The sequence below is a fragment of the Monodelphis domestica genome, chromosome 5 (genome assembly GCF_027887165.1).
Source record: "Monodelphis domestica isolate mMonDom1 chromosome 5, mMonDom1.pri, whole genome shotgun sequence".
NCBI classification, from domain to species: domain Eukaryota; kingdom Metazoa; phylum Chordata; class Mammalia; order Didelphimorphia; family Didelphidae; genus Monodelphis; species Monodelphis domestica.
The window spans coordinates 200,015,703-200,038,371 of record NC_077231.1 but is presented as its reverse complement, the minus strand read 5'-3'; the positions used below and the strand labels follow the sequence as shown (position 1 = coordinate 200,038,371).

At 39.1% G+C, this 22,669-nt stretch overlaps 1 protein-coding gene and 1 long non-coding RNA gene across 4 annotated transcripts in view; one reads left to right on the top strand and one right to left on the bottom strand.

The window, feature by feature from the left end:
* SND1 (staphylococcal nuclease and tudor domain containing 1) overlaps nt 1-22,669 on the bottom strand; it is a 547,109-nt gene that overhangs the window by 89,944 nt on the left and 434,496 nt on the right. The gene's annotated exons all lie outside the window — the stretch shown is intronic.
* The window catches only part of LOC103100585 (uncharacterized), a 43,580-nt gene continuing 26,861 nt past the window's right edge, over nt 5,951-22,669 (top strand). Inside the window, exon 1 of one of the 2 annotated variants that reach the window (XR_008912291.1) lies at nt 5,951-13,558. This is a non-coding gene — a long non-coding RNA (uncharacterized LOC103100585). The remainder of the gene's footprint in view (nt 13,559-22,669) is intronic. The other variant, XR_473054.2, reaches the window with a different exon arrangement.

The window sequence follows — 22,669 nt, the reverse complement described above, 5'->3', positions numbered from 1 at the left end:
CTATTCACCTTTTGAGAAAACCAAAGCAGGGGAGGGGTATTAGAAAGAAAAGAATAGGATCAAATTTCCAAGGGCTATCAAGGGAATAATCTAGTTCAACTTTCCATTTTAAGGACAGGATTAGATTGGAGAACTGTAAAGTGTTATATATTGCTTCCTGCACATGCCAACACTGCTGCTGGTCTGTGGGCCGATCTGCTCACCCACAAAGCCTTACTCCATACTCTGGGAGACTGTCTGTAGCAGGGGCTAGGGGACATCTCACAGAACTAAGTTCTAGTCATGGTTTTGATGGTCTTGCTGGGATGATTTGTCTATATCTCTTACCTGTAAGAAAGGTAGGGTTGGTGGAATATTGTGATGAGTGTATTTAAAAGGGTTTATAAACAAGAGTCACTCTACAAAGAAAAAAGATTTGCAATGCTAATAGTGATGATGACAATTCTATAATAGACAGGTTTTGGTAACTGGATAGAGTTTAGGCCTGGAGAGGAGAGGGAAGGGGATGATAATGTGCATTTATTAAGTACCTATTATATACTAGGAAATGTGCTAAGTGCTTTATTGATATTTCATCTGAGTCTTAAAATAACTCTTTGAGGTAGGTCCTATTATTATTCCAACTTTACACATGAGAAAATTGAAGCAGACAGAGGTGAGGAGACTTGTCCAGGGTCACAAAGCTAGTATCTCAGATCAGATTTGAACTTTGTTTTTATTGACTCTAGGCCAAGCACTCTATCTAGCCACTGTACTTACCCAACTGCCAAATAGCTGTGCCAAGCTATATAATCTTTGGGAGAATGATGCTGTACCTATCTGCCTCACAACCCCATGGACAAGTGCAAAATTTGGACAAAAAAGCAGTCAAGACTTACCTTCTACTGGGAAGGATGGATGACCATCAGAGAAATGATCCTCTGATGTAGGGTGGCTTTGAATGGATGAAACTAAAGATATATCCCCTGTACCCATTTGTTAGGCTCTTTAATGCCCTATAAGTCAATGTGAAAGATCTGTAATTTCACTGATGTGGAAATCCCTTCTACCAGCACAAATTGCAAATAGTTTATATTTAAGCAGGTAGATAATCTTAGAATTGTCCAAGGTTCAGAGACTTGTTGATGTTAGAACTCAAAGGCTCCTGATTTCCAGGTCCAATGCTCTATATATTATGCCACATTGCTCTTCTCATTCTGTATAATTAGGCCAATCAATATATTAGGGCTGAAACCAACACCAAAGGAATAATTGTTATCCTCCTTGTTTCCATATTAATCAATGCTTCTATAGCCCCTTCCCCATGAAATACTTCAGGAATAATTTAACATATATATATATATATATATATATATATATATATATATATATATATATATATATATATATATATATATATATATAAAGTCAGGTAATTTACAAGCATTATCTCATTTGGCTCCTTTACAATTAATCTCAAATCAGTCTTCTCCCACATCTTTAATTCTCCTGATTTCTCTCAGATAACCCAGGGGTCCTACAGCAACCCTCATTTTAAATTAGGTTATACTGTATCGTTCCCCCTCCCCTCCCTGCCTTGTTATTTATCTCCCTCTAGGGTTATCCCACACCTTGGAAGTATTTTAAATATCATCCTCATCCTCATCACTACCATCACCACTATTATTTAGATGTATTCTTTAACCTGAAGGTTACATGGAGACTTAATATAGTACTTCTATCTCTAAGATGGGAGTAGGTTAGTCACCAAGATAAGTCACTTAAACTGTTCAGTGAGTCAGCAATAAAAGAAAAAAAATTTATATAGGAATTGCTCTTTGGGTAAAAGAACACAACATTTGGCTTTATGGCCCCTGGCTGTCTCAGTACCTCATCTTCCTCTTCTCACCCCCTGCTCACCCAGTCTCTATAAGATCATTCAAACAGCTTCTCCCATTCCATTTCCCCCCATCCCCCCAAGCCCCCCGTAGAAGAACTGAATGAGTTATAGGCAGCTCTCCACGGAGGCAGTTCCAGTCAGGAACCAGGTGGTGGTTCCCTGGACAGTGCAGCCACTGTCTGTGAGGAGAAAACTATGAAGAGATGCTTAGAGCACCCTTCATAATGGGTCCAGTGCAGACCCAGAAAATGAGCCACAGCCTGAGACATGAACCACCCTGTCCTTGCACTTCCCCAGCTGTAGTGGTTATAAGTTAGAATCTGCTGTGGTGACAAGGAGACAAATTCTGGACTTAAAGAGAGTAGGATAATGCTTTATCCTATTAGTGTTAGCCTGTATCATTTGACAATGGGCTCTACTGCCTCTGACATGACAGTATATTTTTTCAATTCCATTCCCTATTAGAAGGCTGGGGAGGGCATCTGGAGGAAGAAGACGAGAAAGGGAAGAGCTAAGAAACACTGGAATAAATGAACTAGTGAATAGGGGAGGCAAGAACTGAATTCCTACAACTTGGGGAGGAGGAGATGCAGAGATGGAGATTAGAAACAGTCAATTCCATTCAATCCAATTCACAAAACATTTCCTTAGTGCCTACAATAGGAAAGGCACCATCCTGTATGTCTCCAAAGGAAACTTGGTGGGGAGGACTGCCAAAGATGAGATTTTTGAAACCATGCCTGCATTTAATTTTCTCAAAAATCTCCTTTGAAGCTAATAATTGCAACTAATAGGTTCAAAATAAAAGGCTGTAAGAATTGGTCTACCCTTAAATCTCCTTGCTTGAGGCACACGGATGCTAGGTGGGTTATTCTGGATAACTTTTCTGTTCCTCAGCTTCTCATCGCAATTCACTCCAGAGCAAAAATGCATGATAGCCAGGACTATCATGTCTGTGGAAGTCTCACTCTTCTATGGATATAATGTCAATGGGAGCATATGTCATGGATGGGCAAAGAGTACTAAAGAGGAAACAAGAGGTCAAAGCCTATTTAACTTGTGACTCTAGAAACAACTATCAGCCACTGTTGTTTGCTTAGAACTCAGGAGGGGAAGTAAAGGAAAGAAGAGGAAGACCAACAATGTGTACATCCATTCTACTTAACAGTTTGAGGCAGAGGAACCAGGCATCCATTTCTCTATGTCCCATGGTCTGTGAGGCTCTGCTTGGCAGCTTGGCCTACTGATAAATGGAACATTTATTCTCGTCTTCCCATTACGCTATGGAAACCCAGACAAGATTAGCAATTCAATCAAGGCTTTCCAGAGCAATGGCAGAACTGAAAACAGAATTCCTGCCCCCAATTTACCTTTCCTGATCTGGTGCTGCATATGCAGTTGGGTGAGAAAGGGTGATGTAGTATGGAGTTAGTCTGTGCAAATGGGATCAATACACATAGATTCAATTTTGGGAGCTTGCAGCATTTGAAACTTTAAAATGAAATCTGTTTTCTTTCCAATTAATCAGTCTTTCCCCAGAAGAAACTGTGGCTTTGGTTATATTCTTTATATGTACATTTAATTAGAAATTGTCCTTTTCACAAAGATTATAAGAAGCACTGAAAGGAATGTTCTATAAGAATGGCCACTTGCAGCCAAGACTCCTTTTAAAACAAGTTAATTTGGCAGAAATTTACCATATTGGATCTGGTGGAGCCACTTTCCTTCTCAGTTACAAAGCTGAAAAGAGGTAGAGAAATAAAGAAAGATGAAGAAGGAGAGAAATTGAAACAAATGAATTCTTAATGAATAAGAGAATGGTTATTTCTGCTAGCTCTCAAAGACTAGTCCTCTCTGTGATGGCCTGTCTTATGCTATATACTTGTGAACACCAACTTGCATTTCTTTGGATGTTGGCTTAGATGGGCACAACACCAAGACACTCTTTCCTTGAAGAGGTGCTGATGTCACACTAGAGCTATTAAGTCTCAGGGATATGATCCTGGGGAAGAAGAGACAGAATGAGAATAAAAAGAACAGATGAGGAACCCTTTCTAGGAAGCAGAGGATTATAGTCAGATCAGAAGCAAAAGAATGGTAGATATTTCCTATGGGTAGACACACCATGGAATAAGAGAAAAAGAAAAAAAAATTCAAGGAAGCTATTTATTGAGCTTCAAAAGAACATATTCTATAGTTTTTTTGCATATTGTCTTCCTCATGTGAGCTCCTTGAGGGTAGGGATTCTGTTGTTTCTACCACTTTTTTGTATTGCCAGTGCTTAGGAAAGTGCCTGGATTGTAGAAAGCACTAATAATTTGACTGATTCAGAGTTGTAGTTGGGGTATAGAATACTACTAAGAGGCAAGGAAAGGGAAATCTAATAGGAGCTTTATAGTAAAATTAGTAGCTTTTAACTACTAAACAGTAACTAGATAGTAAATTCAGTAGGAAGTTCATGGGGAGAGATGGGTTAGAGAAAGAAATGTCCAAGTCAGTAAGTTCCAGATAAAAGAAGATTGGCATAGTGATAGCAGGTATAGGCTAATGTGGTTGTAGCTTTTGGTTAGGTCCTGGTAGTATTTGGGAGAAGGAAAGTTCCTTTCAGGTTTCCATCTCTCTCCCCAAATTTCAGGAGTTACTTCTGTGATGGAGCTATCTTGTTTTCAGTAACTCCCATGACATATATGCTGGAAGATAGCCAGGCCAGAGACTTTGCAACACAGGCAGATGTCCTGTGCTTTGCGAAGGATGGAGAAACTCTTTGTGGTTCTTCAGTTTGGCTCTGGCAATGCCTGGGCATTAAGGATATACTCCTCTGCCAAATTTATTTTTCTTTCACTCCCCCTCAGAGGAGGAAGGTCAGAGAGGAAGGAAGGAAAATTTAATTAAATTACCCCATCTTGGGTTGCCCCTCTTGGGCAAAAGCTAAAAATGGGTTCACAGAACATGCAGATCTATCTGTAACAAGAGCAAGCATCTTTTCTTCTCATTTGGCAGCTGAGTTGAGTTTTCAATGCCCACTCCTGTAACCAATAAGTTATCAATCGACTACAGCTGGTGAGTATCAACAACAAGCCAATGAGAAGTCTGGTGTGGCACAGATGACTTCTTCATTTCCACTTAAAAGCAGACTCTTTTCTGACCTCAAATCCCTTTCTGCTCCATAACAGGAATTACTCTTCCTCTCCTTCCTCCTTTCCTCCTTTCTTTCCTTCCTAATGGAGTTTTCTGTTGAGGTGAGGTCTCCTTAGTTATGCAAGAAGGAATCTGTCTTTGAAGAAGTACAGTTCAGAAAGTAGTATGCAGACAGGACAAAGAGGGTCTTCCTAGTGATTCTGTGTAGCAGTAGTATCAAATTCGAATAGAAACAGTGGCCAGTAACCCATATATAAGAATCCCTGCAAGCAGCATATTGACTAGAATACCACATATTGTGCTACCTAAAATTAATTTTGTTAAATATTTCCCATTAACATTTTAATCTGGTTGGGCTACATGTAGTAAGGTTGCAAACTGCATGCATCCCACATGTTTGACACCTCTGCTGTGGAGTATCACTTTATCAGTCCCCCACTGGGAACTCAGCACTAGAGAGAGAACATTTTACAGGTGCCAAAGTGCAGAAGCAAAGACATCTCTCCATCCTTTCTTGTACATAGTTGCCATAATTAATCTAGAACTTGGTTACTTAGTAGGACCAGAAAGCAATACAACACCCAAAGCAATCTAACATGTGAATTAACAGACAAAGCAAATACTGGCTATTCAAACCCAACAGGCAGTACATTCCTTTTAAGCCTTACTGTTCCAACTTATAAAGGACCACTTGAGCATGCACTGTTCCCATGTATTACAGGAGAGCCCATTTTATCATCTGTGTTTGAAATGGTGTAGGATAGAAACATGATGTGTGATGGTGAACAGGAGATTCAGAGGGTTCTAGAGAAGGCTTAAGACATTTCTTTTTGGAACCTGAATTTGGGGACCAACAGTTGAAATATTCTTTTCCCATATGTGATCCAGTTAACTCTTCAAATCTCTTAGATTAAAAAAAAAAATATATATATATATATGCATATATATGAATATGAAGCCTGATAATCAAATTTTCATTTGGACATAGAGACAAACTTGCAGAATTATTTATTCTAGTGTAAGCCACAGATCTGAGTCCCAAGACCAGTTCTTCTGGAACTGACTTCCATAGACCTCTATATTGCTTATGCAATACATAGTCCCTGGCCCTAGATAAAAGCAGACAAGTTTCTACAAGTCTCTTTATGGCCAAACCTGAATCACTGAAAGCAGAGGGCTAGATAATCAGCTGAACACCAAAGGACTCTTACTACCTTTACAGTGATCTGGGCACTATGGGAAGAAGTAGAATTTTGTATAACTCTACTGACCTTCTCTGTATCTGTCCCCTCCCTGCCTTTTTTAAACCCTCAATTTCCATTTTAGAATCAATATTGTGTATTGGTTCTAAGGCAGAAGAGTGGTAAGGGCCAGACAGTAGGAGTTACTTTCCCAGGTCACATAGCTAGGAAGAGGCCAGATTGAACCCAAGAACCAACCCCCCCTCCCCACATTTCCAGGTCTGAATCCGATGAACCATCCAGCTGGCCTCTTCTTGAGCACTCCCAGAGATCTCTCTAGTAATGCTCTCTCATCTAGTACAAGTGGTGATGCTATTATCTTCATCAAATCAAAGTGATAGGCCATGCTTGCTTATTTCCCTTGGTGAATTTCTGGTCTTTGAGAACAGAGAACTACTTCCCCATAGCAGCTTATAGCCCTTCTCAAGCAGGACATTCCTATGAGTCATTTTCAATATCAACACTCTTGAGTCCTGGGAATTTTTAGTTTGGAAAACAAAAGCAGGCAGCCCAGCAGAAACCTGACTGTAGGCAGAGCACAGGGGCCAAAGAGCCTGTCATCTGTGGCTAAGTGATTATATAACAGCTCAAGCAAGCAGAGAGGCAGGCAGATAATGGGAGGGAACCCCAGTGAAGCAGTCATGGAGAAAGGCTGTGCAGACTGAGAAAGACAGAAGCAGGCTAGGTTCTTGATCCTGGTCTTCTAAGTCATTATGGATCTTGGTTTCAAGACCCATGTGAAGATGCCCTCTAGACTGAGCAGGCAGCATCTGGCGTGTTACTGCCTATCTTCAGAGAATCTCCTCTACTGGAATCCCAAGTTTTCTTCTTCTTCTATGGCTCTGGTATGCACAAGGAAATAAAATGCCAGGTATTTAGGAGGTATGGGTTCTAGGCTCCTCTCTTTAGAAGTCACTGCATATCATATGCATCGTCATTCACCCAGGTTACTTTTCTCACTTTTTGTAACAAATAATGCTTATTCTTTCTCATTGAGTAAGAAAGGGAGAAGGAAAAACCACCTGCTATGCTGTCTCCTCTCTGTAATGGCAGGAAGCTCCTCAATGCACTTGTACAAATTGGGAAGCTAAGGTACAAAGCTCTGAGAAGCAGCCATTCTGCATTGAAAAGAAATAGGACCGAGGATACAGATGGACTATGGACCAAGCTTTCTGGTGCTTTTTCTTTTACCTGCTTCTTTTTTAGCTTCCAGTATTTCCTTGGGAGGTAAACTGGCTGGTTCTGAGACAATTTGCATAAGCAGTTCAGCTTAGATGCAGGCTGGAAACTGTTTGCTGCAGGGATTACTTTCCATAATTTGAAGTTAACCAGCATTCTATACCTAGACTAATTGGTTTAGAGAGCTTTAACCTTGTAATTTGGGTTCGTTTCTATGTTAGAGCTTGAATAAGAATGGTTCATCTTAGTCCCAAAGTGAACTCAAGTTCTGGTCTATTTCTGTATTCAAAAGGGAAAGAATGGGAAGACAGCCCAAGTATTTTGAGTCTCATTCTTTTTCACTATATGTTAGAGAGACATCCCTTCACCATTTGGAGGTTATTTGCTTACATTTTCAGGAATGAACCTATGTTATAAGATACATTATGAAATATGACTAGTTTCTACTAAGAAAGGAAAGATTAACTTTTTATTGCCTTTTCTGAACTTGTATTTGGGTTAAAACTTTCTAATGAATCTGTTCCATTTTGTCCCATCCTTCCCACCTTCCCCTGCAAGTTCCAATGAAGGAAGGAAGGTCCCTTAAGCCTGTCCACCTCTTCAGTTAAGACTGGTCTTGGCACTTCTACCTGATTAGTTGCTACAGTTAAAAAATATGTTCATTAGATTGGTGCTGATGAATGCCTGTGGTGACATGAGTAAGTGGAACACTGTTCTAGCAACTTTGTTAGGTTGGTATTTGCTGATGATAATCACTAAGGAGCACATCGCAGGAAAGAAAGCATTCATGCCCTAGTACTACTGAAGGTCCTGCAGCATGGCTCCAGGTTTCCGAGCCAGTAACGGGGAGTTCAAGTCTGCTTAGAAAACAAAGAAAGAACACCCTGACCCCATTACCATTTTCTTTGTAATTTGACTTTTCTTAATGTGGTCTAACTCATGTGGGGGCTGGTGCAAAAGAAATGACAGAAGGTCCTATGCAAAAGTAAAGTGATATATAGAAATGTCCACTATATTAAAAGATGTGGTAGGGAGAAAATTAGACGTATTACTTCTGAATAGAGGCTGCCTACTTGAGGCAAATGTAAGGGGGGGGGGGGGGTTCTCTTCTCAATTAATGTAAAAAATTCTTCTGACCTCTTCCAAGATGAGGAGAAAGAATGGCTTTGGCCAGCTAGGTTTCCTTGATAACATTTTCACTGAAGACTTCAGTTAAGAAATCAGAAATTTATTTTGATCTGGTTCTCTATTAAATGAAGCCAATGCTCTGGTACTAAGGAAACAGAAGTTCTTGAATACAAATATAAACAGAGAGCTATGAAAATATATTGGGAGGAGAGGAGAATAAAAAGTTCTCCCCAGCTTTGGGCACTGAATATAGCATATAGCAGAACATTAAACATTTCAAAGAAATGACTGTTTCCCCATGATAGCTGTCTGTTTATAAAATGAAAAGCTACATGTAGAAAAGGTAGGGTGAGGTAGTTAAGGCAGGGGAATGCCCTATATAAGGCAACTTTCTAGTCCTCTGTTTTACTGAATTTTATATGAACTCGACCAAAAGTGGGAAATAATGTTTTTTTGTGAGGTTCCCTGTACAAACTGCAAAATAAGAGCTTGTTATAGGAGGCAGATCCCTTTACTTTACTGGCTGAAACAGTTTCTCATTTCTGGGGAGGGGAAACTATTTGGATGTCTAATATGCTAGATAAGATGGCTGTAATTCAAAAGACAGAACCTCCATTGAAAAGAAAGAGAATGAAAAGCGTAGGGGAGGCAATAAGTGAAAGCCCACTGCTGTGTACTCTCAGGGGTCAAGTCAAAGACCAGAATAGGAAGTTTCAGGGATGAGCTGGACCTGCAAATGAAGATGGCTCCTTGCTATTCAGGAGAGAGGTTGTAAAAATGCCCACAGAAGCCCCAGGCATCTCTACCATCATGCCCATCCCTCCTTGTCATGCGTTCTTCCTCGCCTCTATTTCTAGCTTCTTTTGCTCCTGCACAGGCTGTCTCCCTGTCCTAATATTTTGGCAAACTGAGCATCAGCACCTGCTCTTGGGGAGGATTAATTACATAGGCCTATGGTGAGGGGCACACGGACACCCCTGACAATTCCATAGTCCCTGGGCACTGCTTGAAGGGTAGACAAAACTCATTTATTTATTTATTTCATTTTAAAAAAAGTAACAATACCACATTCTGCAAAAAGATGAAGCTATATTGCTGCAGCTGCTAAAAATACTATCTGTTGCAAGCGTCTGCACACCAGCTTCTCAATCAGGGACGCCACTGGGTCCTTTGTAAACTGTTCAATGTTGGCAGCTCTGTAGGGGGGCTCATTGAGGTCAAGGTCAGCACTGGAATTGGCACTTGAGATTATGGGTGTAGAAGGGCTATAAGGAGTACAGATTTTGATTCTACTGTGTTCAGCAGAGTTTGTACCCCCAAATATTTTCTGACTAACTCGGCACTGGCTTGCAAACTCAGTATTTTGGCCTGTACAGGGTACAGGGTTGTCTCTGGGGGAGATCCAACATATCACACCAGTAGTTGTAATGCCAACTGACTACTGGAAGATACCAAAATCCCTTTTGTAACATCAATAAACCCCAGAAAGAGCTAATGCATTTTCTGGTGTTGTTTTGTTTTTGTTTTTTTAAATGAGGAAAATGTAATGGAAGGTTAGTGGGCACCTTCTCTAAGAGACTGAAAAATATGGGTTTCTAAAGAAGAGGTCCCACAGAAAGATACAGAGATGTTGCCTTATTAACACTGTCCTTCCATTATGCTTCTCCTTTTAAAAACCTTATGCCTTTAAACTCCTTAAGGAAGTCTAGAAAACTCTATGCATCCAGAATAAGGATCAGTCTAGGGAGATGAGCATGTGTTTTTGACTAGCTTGTATACTGGGATCTTTAGGTGTAGATTTCCCAAACAATACTTCTTCCTGCATACTTTTTGCTACAAAAGGAGTCTTATCTAGTAGTGTACAATACACAATTTATCAGAACTCAACAGGAAAGTTGGAAACCAGGGAGATATGTTTTAGTCCAGGGAGATGAGCATGTGTTTTTGTCATTTCAATTTTCATCTTATGAGCTATGATGAGAAACTTCAGAGACCTGACAATCTAAACAAATGAGCATAAAAAAGTGCTCAAAAGACCCACAAAAACTTGAGAGTAAATGACAATCAAGAAGAGATGACCCCAAAATTGTTCAGTTCAGCATTATCTTTCCTTTACTACCTGACTCCTTTCTTGTGATCATAATTAGCCAGACTTTTGCATATTTTATTAAGCTTCCATTTTATGATGTTTTAAGTGATGTTTAATATAGTGTAACTCTGTGTGGTATTCCAAGCCCCTTGCCAGGGGCTGCTCATATGCACAAACACAATTAATAGAAATTCACAGAAAATTATGCTCTGCATCAAAGCTGTCATTGTACCATATATTTATTGTTACTATAGAATTATTAAGTACTCATACTTTCTTGTGTTTACTAGGTAACAGATAAACCTCTAGAAATGTGCTTTCCCTATTCTGCTATATCATCAAGACTAAATATAATTTTTGTATATATGTTTAGCTCTATTTAGCAATGCTTTGTGTAGGGGAGGGGCAGGAAATCAGTTAACAAAATTAAGTTGCCAGAAAATGTGATTTGTTCCTCCCCCACTTGACAAACACTTCAAAAATGACAAAAAGATGCCACAGTTAATAAGAAGGCTCAATTGTTTCTGCTAATGGGTAGGTAGGAGGGGTACTGGAACGGTGGGGAGTAGATACTCATCTGCCCAAACCCAACACATAGCTCAATATCACTAATGTGGGATTTAGGTTGAACTCCTAGTACAGTAGAGCAGTAGAAGAGCAGAAAGACTGGGTATACTAGGGGCAGCATCTGAAACCCTGTGGATTTTCTTTTACTTCCTGGCTCAATTTCACATATTTAGGAATCTGCTCTAAGATATAGGGCAAAGCATTCAGCCTAGGCTGTCACATAGGCTGCTTTCCAGGTAGTTTTGAGGGTAATTTCAGCTAGACTCTTACTTATCTCTCAGTAAAATGAAATCTAATCTGATAATAGTTCAGTATTCCCTCATTATTCCCTTTGGACATTTCTAGTTCTTAATTTTTGGCAAGAAAAAGCAGCGGTTTTCCTACTATCAAATCTCATGGAACGGCATTGGAAAATTCCAGGTCTGTCAACTCCCCATGTCAGATATATCCCCCCCCCCCTCGTTTTCTGGCCTTTCCTCAGTCCCTATTCTCAATGGGTTTAGCAAGCTTAACTAAGGGGAGCCCTCTTCACACATTACCACCCACCTCCCTGCAATGCTTTAGCTTTTCTTCCTATTCATTAGTTCAATCTAAAAGACTGAATCTGGCTCTGCCTGTATCACAGGCATATCATCCCATCTAAAGAACTGATACAATCTCCAAGGATTCCCAAAAGAAAGCTAGTTCTGTGACTCAGGGCAAGTTATTTAACTTCTCTAATACTAAGATTCGTCAACTGTCAAAACAATGGTTGGCCTAAATAAGGTCTAAGGCAGAGATCAACAAATTTACTTTACATTGAGGACCCAAATGATTTTTTTGCCTTTTAAGGAAAGTAATAATAAAATAGGAGGGAAGGGTTTTATGTTTCCTTAGGGCACTAATTTTCAAACTAAGGTTGAGACCCAAGTTAGGGTCAACAGAAAGGTTTTGAAAGGATCCTTTGAAAAAGCTCAAAGAAAATGCTAAGCACAATTGGCCAGGATAACTTATGGAGCAGAAAGAAAAGCAAGTGTCCAGTTTTCTCTCCATCTCCTTCAGTCAAGTTTGTACGTAGAATAGAGGCAACCTCACTAGGACAACAATGTATAGTGGGGGCCAAGTCTAAGGAGTCTCAAATTAAATCCTTATTGCTATCTGCAAAAAATCCCTAGTGCTTCCTGGAGCTAAATACATTCCTTTACAAACCAAGATTATAATTAAACAAGAAAACAAATAAGTCAGAAGAGCTAAGTGTATGCCTGTTATTTTGGGCAAGATACCTCTCAAATGCTATATATCCTACCCATAATTTGCTGAGGTCCTTCTAGGTCAAAAATTTTATGATTTATAACATAAATGGGATGCACTGAAGAATGAATAGATCATATTTTTTTTCTATTGATAATCAGATGTAAAGGTTTAGACTGCATTGTGACAAAGGAAAAACTATTATTTTTGTAGCTTGGTAGAGAAAGGAAGAAAGCGGTTTCTAATTGGAGTATATTTTCAATTGAATTATTCCTATCTTAAATAAAATTCAATGTATTATACCTCTTATGACATCTCTGCTAAAAATGGAGAACCAGAAGCCACTACAACTGGAAATCTGCATTCAGATACAGCAGGTCTTGGGCCTCTTTGGCTAAAGGAAGATGGCCTCATTCTTTGACTGTAGTGAGAAGGGGACTATTTGCCATCTGCTGTACTAGTTACCTTCTTTGCAGCCTGGGCCCTGTTTGCAGTCTGCTATAAATATTAAGAGCAAAGCCACCAACATTTCCCACCCACAGCAAGCTGAGAACCCTCTTCCACCCTGCTTGCCAAGATGTTTGTAAGAAGATCCTATCCTATTTCAGGAATAGTGGGGAGTGGTTCCACTTTAGGAGGAAAATATTGAAAAGGTATCTCCTCCAATCTCTTGCTTTCCTCTTCCTCTGTATGAGTGGAAAGAAGAGAAGAAAAAAGAATGTTCAACAAATCTAAGGAAGGATGCCAGAGCCACTGGTTTCCCTCCTAATCCTATCTTTCTGGATATAATGTTTATTAATGATTCCCGTGCAAAGAGTAACTGTCCTGCTGGTTGCTGCACACATAATTAACCAGCTTCAGGGAAAGCTGGATACACTCATTGGGTCTGGGATCCACAGACTCCAGAGCTACCTGATATAGACACACTGCTTTTGAAATGGAATCTAGATTGCAGGGTGGAGTTTTCCTGTTGGAGGAGAAAAAAAGCACTCAGAAGAATATTCTGAACCTTGGTCACCCAAGAAATATCAAATAATAATGCTGCTAGAAAAGGACCCGGATGACTGTATGGATCCAAGGACCATGATCTCAACCATGCCAACAAAGGTCAGTGTATATATACACTAAATGACACTTTCTGCTCAGTATTGGGAGAAATAAGCAGGTAAACTTTAAACCATTCTCAAAGTTCAAGACAGGTTGCTTTTTCTGGGAGTTGAGCCATCATGCTACCACAAAATAACTTTAAGATCTTAAAAAAAGAAGGGAGAATGCAATGACTTGACTGGGCATGATAGGTACTAGTTATCTGTGTTTGGTTGAACTGAACTTTGGTTTTTGGAGAATATTCACTATTGGAAGCCCCACTCATTAGGTGGTCACAGGAGGAAGTGATGAGAGATGTGTATTATGAAATTGTGTGGCAAGACTGAGAATTTTAGGGGGCAGCTGGGTAGCTCAGTGGATTGAGAGCCAGTCCTAGAGACGGGAGGTCCTAGGTTCAAATCTGGCCTCAGATACTTCCCAGCTGTGTGACCCTGGGCAAGTCACTTGACCCCCATTGCCTAGCCCTTACCACTCTTCTGCCTTGGAGCCAATACACAGTATTGACTCCAAGACTGAAGGTAAGGGTTAAAAAAAAAAAGACTGAGAATTTTAAAGAGAGCTTGAGGTTGGAATCTCATACTCCAGGAATCTTTTCATTATCATGGGACTGGGAGGCTTTTGTGGGGAATAGGGGATGTTTGTACAATATCAGATGAGACAGGAGATCTTTTCTCACTCTTTACCTAGATGATACAAATTTCTGTTAATTCTGTTAAAATCTTGGACAACTTAAAATTCTCCACAGGGTCAAAACTAGGGGAATCTCAGATACTCTATTTCTTCTGGCAAGATCCCAAAGTCTAGGTGGATGAAAGAAAATATTTATATATCCCTTGGTAAAAACTCAACAAGTTTACAGATATTCTAGTCACTTCTGGTCACAAAACTAATTTCAGCACTTGGAGAAACACGGGTAAAGAAAAGCAGAGTTTATTTCTGCCTAGAGAAATATAGAAAAAAGTACTGCAGAGGCAAATGGCAATAACCATACATTATCAATTTTATGTCAACATTAGCTTCTTCCCAAGATCTCAGTTCACCTTATACTCAATTTTCAAACTAATGCCAAAGAACATGGACCCCACAGCAATCACTTTTTGAACCAGTATCTCCTTTCACCTACTTGTGTAACACTAACTACTAATTCCAGTAGTTACAGCACAATATTCTTCTCATTCTTAGAATAATACTTTGGGAATGGGAAGAACCCTTTGTGCATGTTAGCAGCACACCTGTCAGTAGGAAAGGCCATTGTTGACTTGATTGAAGTTGGATATTTTCTGATAAATGGATCAGAATTGCCTGCCATTTTTTTATACTGTCACTTTAATCAATAAGGGAAAAAGGTGAATTGCTACTGATCTATTCAAGACCGCTCAATAATACTGTACAAATTACAAAAGCACAAGGTGGGAGGGAGAAAAGAATGAAAAAGGAAGGATAGATGAAAAAAGGTTTTTCAGTACTTTGATGCAGTATTTTCCAAGTTCTTCCCTGCTGTTGCTATTACTCTGTGTGTGTGTGTCTGTGTGTGAGAGAAAGAAAGTGTCAGAGAATATATACCATAAAACTTGTTGATACTATAAAAGATTACAATGAAAAATCCCAACACTCTCTGAGAAAAGTGATATTGGTCCAATGTTTCTTTCTGCATATACTTCAGTAACACTTGGAATCTATCTGCATTAAGTGGAGAGGAAGTGACAGTATGCTATCAGACATTAACAGCAGTAATGGGACAAGCACATTTATGTTTACATCTAGTTTGGATGGAGAAAAGTTAGAAGGAAGGGTAGGTGAGCTTTTCAGAAGGCAAAGAGAAGAACTCAGGGAATAAAAGCTCTCCCTAGGTTCCATATTTTAGTAGAGGCAAGTTCAGAATATGAGAAATAGTTGGTTACCACTGGAAGAAAAGTCCAGGAATCATAAGCTTCAGGGTCTATACAAGTACTAGTATCTTCAGACTTACATGCCTTATCAACATTAAACTTGCATTTCAAAAGGAAGCAGCACAAATGATACTCCCATGGAGTGCTTTTTGTTGCAACCCCCTACCCATTTCCCTCTCATATATCAAGGTAATGTCTATTTTTTTTCTTTTTGATACCTTAGATCTTCTCCTTTAGTGGTGGCCTATGCTCACTATTTCATTATCCTTTCCAAGAGTGGATCTTTGTCTTTATCCCACATTATGGCCTAGGACTGTCTTTTCGTATATAGAGGATCCCAGAAAACGTTCACGGAACTGAACCACTGTACTTACTATCTTACCTAATGCCTAGTCTTTTTTTTTTTAAAACCCTTACCTTCCATCTTGGAGTCAATACTGTGTATTGGCTTCAAGGCAGAAGAATGGTAAGGGCTAGGCAATGGGGGTTAAGTGACTTGCCCAGGGTCACACAGCTGGGAAGTGTCTGAGGCCAGATTTGAACCTAGGACCTCCCTAGTTTGCCCCCCTCTCCCCGAATGCCTAGTGTTAAGAAAGATCAGCACATATTTTTATTCACCTGAAGCCTATACTTGATCCTAATGACTTGTTATTGTAGAATCTTTGAGAATGCTGTTGTAAATTCCTCCTGTAGAGTCTTGGTTAAAAGGTCTGGTGATTTGGAGGAACAGGAGGGGTTAAAAAAGCATACAGTAAACTAGCCAGTGATCCCAAAGGTGAAAAACTTGCTCTTTGCGAAAAAACTCACAAATTTTGGGTGCTTTATTGTGTTTGAATTTAATTAAACAAACATGAAGCCTCCTCTGGTGGCAAAATACTGTGCCATATGTTGGGTGAGATACTAAGTTTAGGTCAGACATGATTCCTGCTTTCATCAAGCTTATGGTCTAGCAGCAGGACATGAGGCATACACAAATATTTATAGTACAAAATAATATGCTAGGAGTAAATTTGAGAAGACCAAGCAAAGCAAAGCAAAGTGTGAAGTCTAAAGTCATTACACATTTGGGAAGTCTTTTTGAGTTAGGTGGCATTTTAATGGCTCTTTAAAGGATTGGTGGCCCATACCTAGAATCCTTGCTATCAGAGAGGCCAAAGTTGGAGGACTGCTTGAATTAAGAGATTCTATCAGCCAAGCTGATTGGATATTAGTGCCCTAAATCTGGCACTAATATGTTGAATACCCCCTACCTGGGAAAAAAAGGCTAAGAATAGGAGAACAGGCCCAGGGCCAGTGTTGATCAATACTAGGAGAAGCTGATACACTTCCAGTCTGATCAAGACAGAGGATAGTTAAGGTCTCAATAGATGAGTAACAAATAAAAAGAAGTAGGAAGGAGGCATATTGCCTGAGTAGTATAGTTTAATTTCAATTCTGTGCTCTGAATACCCAGGTGGTTTACTATATTATAACTAATTCTGCCCCTCTCTCTATCTCTCTCTCTGTCTCTCTTCCTTCCTTTTTTAAAAAAACTATATAAATGAAAAAGAGATTACCTCTTTGTTGTCTGTCCCAAAGAGGAATGAGGATGGTCTTGTTCTTAGTGATAGAGAGAAAAGGACAAATTTTTATTGGTTTCAACAAGCATTCATGGGAAGCAACTACTATCAGAGAACAAGAGACATTCTCCGGATTATCTTTGGGATATTGATAAGGGGAATGCTTAAACTTCCACAAAACTTTCTCTAAGTCCCTATCTGCTATCTGCCATGTAGTTTTGCTTTTCCATTGCTGAAAGAATACTTAGGATCTATTTGGAAACCATAGTGCTTCCATTTTCAGAAAGACCAGAACCTGTTTAATTCATTCTTGTTTTCTCATGGCAGAGAAGTAATTAGTCAGTCACTAGACATTTATTAGGTGCCTATTAAGTCCAGATCTCAGTGCAAAACACTGGGAATTTAAAAAAAATGGCAAAAGACAGTCTCTGCTCTCAAGGAACTCGTAGTCTAATGGGGGAAGATAGCATGCGAGTATGGACATTGGTCTCCTATTTTTTGTGTCTCAATCAAAGTATCAAAGAGCCAAAATATTTAGCAAACTACAAGTTACAAATCTGCTGATCTATTGGTAGTGGAAATGCTGATCATAGGAGGAAGTTGCTAAGTGTACCCCGGGCATTTGGAAATGGCTAAGTCTGCAGCCATGTAAGCTGATGAAGGATTAATATCTAACAGGACTATATTATGAACTAGGATAGTAATAAGAATGAGAAAAGAAAACAATTGACACTGAATTCCCATATATTCTCTTAATTAGGAAAGGAAGTATATGTCTCTTCCTTGGGATGAGATACAATTACAACTAACCACTGGACTCCTCCTATAAGGACTACAATTCTGAACCAGCCCCATTCTGAAAGGTAGCAGGTGACCAAATCAAAAATTCCTCATAAAGAATTGCTATATTGCAATAAAATAATTAAAAGTTGGTAGTTTTGGAATTATTTAGTTAGCAATAAGAATTTAGCATTATATTTATACATCATAGACTTCTGAAGAATGATGCTAATGAAGAGGACAGTTAGGATCCTCTAGATCAGAGGTGTCAAACGCAAATAGAAATGGAGGCCACTAAACCATATGTAAGGATCTCTGTGGGCCCCACATTGACTGATTTTTAAAATGTAATATTATTTATGTAGTTTTACTTATTTCAAATATTTCTCAATTACTTCTTTTTTTTTTAAGCCTTTACCTTCTGTCTTAGAATTGAAAGTAAGTATAGGTTTCAAGATAGGAGAATGGTAAGGCCTGTGCAATTAGAGTTAAGCGACTTGCCCAGGGTCACACAGCTAGTAAGTATATGAGGCCACATTTGAACCTAGGACCTCTCTTCTCCAGGCCTTACTCTATCCATTGAGCCACATAGTTGTCCCTCTCAATTACTTTTTAGTCTGGTCTGCGCTGTACTTGGAAGTTTGTGAATGAATTTGACACTTCTACCCTAGAACTTCCTCCCATTACAAATAATCTCTAGAGGCATTCCCATGCAACCATCCTTGCATCAAGAAGATTTTACTGCATCCTATTGCATGAATTTATGACATTTGGTAACAAATCATCAGTCACTTTGTTTTATCAGAACCTATTTAAGTTCAGCTGACCAGAAATTGTCATTGATGGAATGGAATGGGGGAAGTTCAGTTAGGATAGCCTGACCAGTTTTGTAAAAGATAGGTTTTTTTTCTCCTCCTCAGGTTCTTGATGATTGATACAATGGGAGAGAAAGCAGATGGTAGCATTAAGGCCAGTCTGTTAAAACTCCTGTCTATGTTGTCAGTGGAGATCTCTCACTCACCAAAACAGAGATGTTAGTTTTAATTAGATTGACTAGAGCTCATATAAATTCACTTATCTTCCTATTCTTTACCAAGATGTTCACCACCCATCTGATGTTTATCAGAATTTTGGTTAAAAAATAATTATTGTGTACCACAACACTGGGGGAAAATGCTGATATACAGAAAAGGCACTCATTAGTGGGACTATTTGGAGTAGAGATGATAGGAAGAAGGTATAGAGAATATTACTTTACCACAGAAGCCTGCCAGAATGCCAGGTAAATACAACTAGTAAAACATATCAGTCTCTATCAGGAAGCCACACTGTCAAGAACACTATGGAGAGCCTTCAGGATGGCTCTCGTTGACCTCTTGAGGAATAGGATTCCTTTGATGTCACACTCAAGGAATAGTTATCTCAGCCATTTGAGTTCCGGGAATAAATATGGCTAACTGAGAGAAGTTCATTGTGACAATAACCATTGCTTATAAATTGCTCCAAGGCAAGATATGGATATGATAGGAAATATTCTTCCAATTATTCTTTGGTAAAAGGAATATAGCTCCAATTGAAAAATGGAGTTACTAACTTATTTGCTCTGTGAATGTGGAGACCTGGGTTCCTTTTTGCTTGGAAAAGCTTATTGCAATTACAGATGATTAAAAGAGGAAAGAGAAATAAAAATCAGTTGCTAAGGACACATAATTGAAAAACAAAGGGCATCCAACTCTGCCAGTCTCACTGTAGCCCATATTGTTCAGGAAATCAAGCAGTCTCTCCATAGACTTTTCTTGTTGGGAGAAACTTCCCTTAAATTGTTCTGGAAAGGGGGCAGCTCGGTGGCCTAGAGACAGGAGGTCCTAAGTTCAAATCTGGCCTCAGTCACTTCCCAGCTGTGTGACCCTGGGCAAGTCACTTAACCCCCATTGCCTAGCCCTTACCGCTCCTCTGCCTTGGAGCCAATACACAGTATTGACTCCAAGATGGAAGATAAGAGTTTAAAAAAAAATTGTTCTGGGATATACATGGTCATTGCATCACAGTATGAGGCATTTTTGGCTATCTGGGTAATTGCTTTCCTCTGGAGATGTTCTACAATGAACATTAGTTTATGTCATTTGGGATGTCATTGTCAAATATGGAGAGCACAAGTTTTTCTGCCTGCTTTGAAGAAATCTGAAGAATTTTCATGGGTTGTTTTATAATGAAAATATGGTGGATGATCTAGTAATCATTGGATTTCATAATGCAAATATCTGGAAATGTCTTCTGTCACACCTTAATTTAGACAGAATTCAGGTTAATGTCTGCAGGTCACAAACCAAAGGAGCTGCTTGTCTAAAATGTCATGGTGTTTTTACAACTTTTCATGTAGCACAGTGACTAATCCCCTCAGAAGTAAAGATAGGGCAATAAGAAAGTTTAAGTGCAGCTGGAGCAGTTAAATCTGGCACTATATCTGTTTGGGGAAAAATTAAGGAGTCACTGATTTGATAGAAAATCACTGTAGGGGGCAGGGGATAGGCAAATGTGAAATAGTAGGTTACCAGAACTAAGAATGAAATATTTCTACTCAAAAAGATTTCTTTCTCATGTAGAATATCCACCATGCACCTAAGAGAACAAATCTATCCTAGTCCTTAGACTATGACCTAATATGTCATCTTCTCAATCTCCAAAGCAGCACATCAACCCCCTGAAAATGGAGAGGCTTGTCATTCCAACATCAGTTTGATTGCATGACATAATTACAGGTAACAGGAGCCTGACCAAACCAGTGAAAAATTAGTCCCACCAGCGATTTCAGAAGACTAGATGCAATTCTATGCTCCACTGCTTATGAAAGCTAAACAGAAAGGGAAAATGGACAACAGAGCTCAGTCTGTAGTTTCCAAGAGTAGAACCATTGGAGCCAGGACACTTGACTTTGTTTGGAAGAGATCCTAAGTCTAAGATCTGATGATTACTTAGAGAGAGTAAAAACTAGCAAGGTGAGATATAATAGCTTAGAAGGAAGGAAAATATCATGTCCTTTCTTTTTATCCAATCTCTCTAAAAGGTGACACTATTTTCATTGATAAAACCACTTAATTTTGAATAATCAACTAAATCTGATTTTTTTTATTTTTGATTGGGATTCAAAATGTAACTTGGAACTGTAATGGGCTATAAAAGAGATTTGGTAAATGGTTACTTCACCCTAACCACTCCACTCCAACCCCTCCAAAAAACAAAAAGAGTTTTAAAAAAGATACTAAGGTGAACATTTCTTTCTCTTTTCTAAACCCTTTCTTCTTGTCTTGGAATCAATACTAAGTATTTGTTACAAAGCAAAAGAGTGGTTAGGGCTAGACAGCTGGTGCTGAGTGACTTGCCCAGGGTTACATAGGATGTATCAGAGGTCCCAGATCCTCTTACTCCAGGCCTGGCTCTCAATCCAATGAGCCACGTAGTTGCCCCTGATGACTTCGAATATAAATTTCTTACCTAATCTTAACAGATAAGGAAAGTATAGAGTATGTAAACAACACGTTTCCTTCATGTTTGGAGGAAAGAACACTAGTAAAAGATAATATCAACTAGTTCTACAGGTTTGATCTTATTTACAACCAGTTCTCACTGTTCTGGCTAAATCCCCCCCCCCCCCAAATCCATGAATGAGATTAAAAGACAGTTAAAAGAGAAATTATTCTGTGGGTAAAAAATCCCTTATCATGAAGTCTAAGTACCATAAAGAGTGGAGGGAGGGACAGAAAGGATATCATCAACTGGGAGAAAAGCTGTCATGTGGAACAAAGTTACTGTTTTCTAATATTTGAGGCACCGTCAGGTGAAAGGATAACTAAGTTTATTTTCATTATCCTCAGTGGGCAGAAAGAGGACCGGTGGGTAAATACTGCAGGAAAAAAAGACTTCCACTTTGTTATAATGGAAGAATTTTTTAACATTTGAAGTATAGAAAGCTCCTGAAGATAATGAACTTTTAGTCACAAGTGAGTGGTAATTGAAGGGATTCAAGCAGAAGCTGGACCACTTACCAAGGAATTCACATTCTTCAGGTAGGGAATGGACTGGATGAACTATAAGGTCAAAGTCTCTTCCAACTCTAATAATAAGGGGAGTTAGTAGAAAGCTAACTGAAATGTGATTGCTCCTTAATATGGAGAGGAGAATAGGTGGTGCTTGAAATTCAGTGGGAAAGTGAGTGTAATTCTATTAAATAACAAAAGAAAATCATTGGGTAGGCTGAATGGTTTTCAAGAAAGATAATTCTAGTTCAACTAGTGTTACCTAGAATTATGCCAAGATCAATCTCTTTACTTCTACAAAACCTTCATTTAAAAAGCAAAACATTTTTTAGACCTTAACCATAAGGTAAGCTATATTTAACCTTGTGGATTCTCCTGCATTCTTCTTGATTTGGATCTGTTGGTGCAACTTTGCTCTCAATCCTCTACTCCTCGACTGCTCAGAGGCCCTCATATTTCCTTGAGGCTGGCAAATTGCTTTTGGTGAGGGGAGTGGAAGCAGATAGACAAAGGGAGGAGAAAAAGATTCAGATTCACTTAAAATTATTCAGACTACCATAACTTATGTAAATGGTGAGGGGTCTAACATGATGGAGACTGAAACTGCAATCTTTTCTTTCTTCTGTTATTTTCCTAACCAACATAATCCCATACCAATTTCCAGGGTTTGTTTCTACATTCCCTGAGAGAAGAAAGTTCATTTTCTTCAGTAATCCATAATGTTTATATGTGCCTTTGTTTTGAAAAAGCAGAAAGTGGTGGTGGCAGTAGAGGAGAAAGGGTAGGCAAAACTATGCATCGGCAGCTATAGCATGCGGTCTCAGCTCCCCAGGGTGACATCTTCTCTTT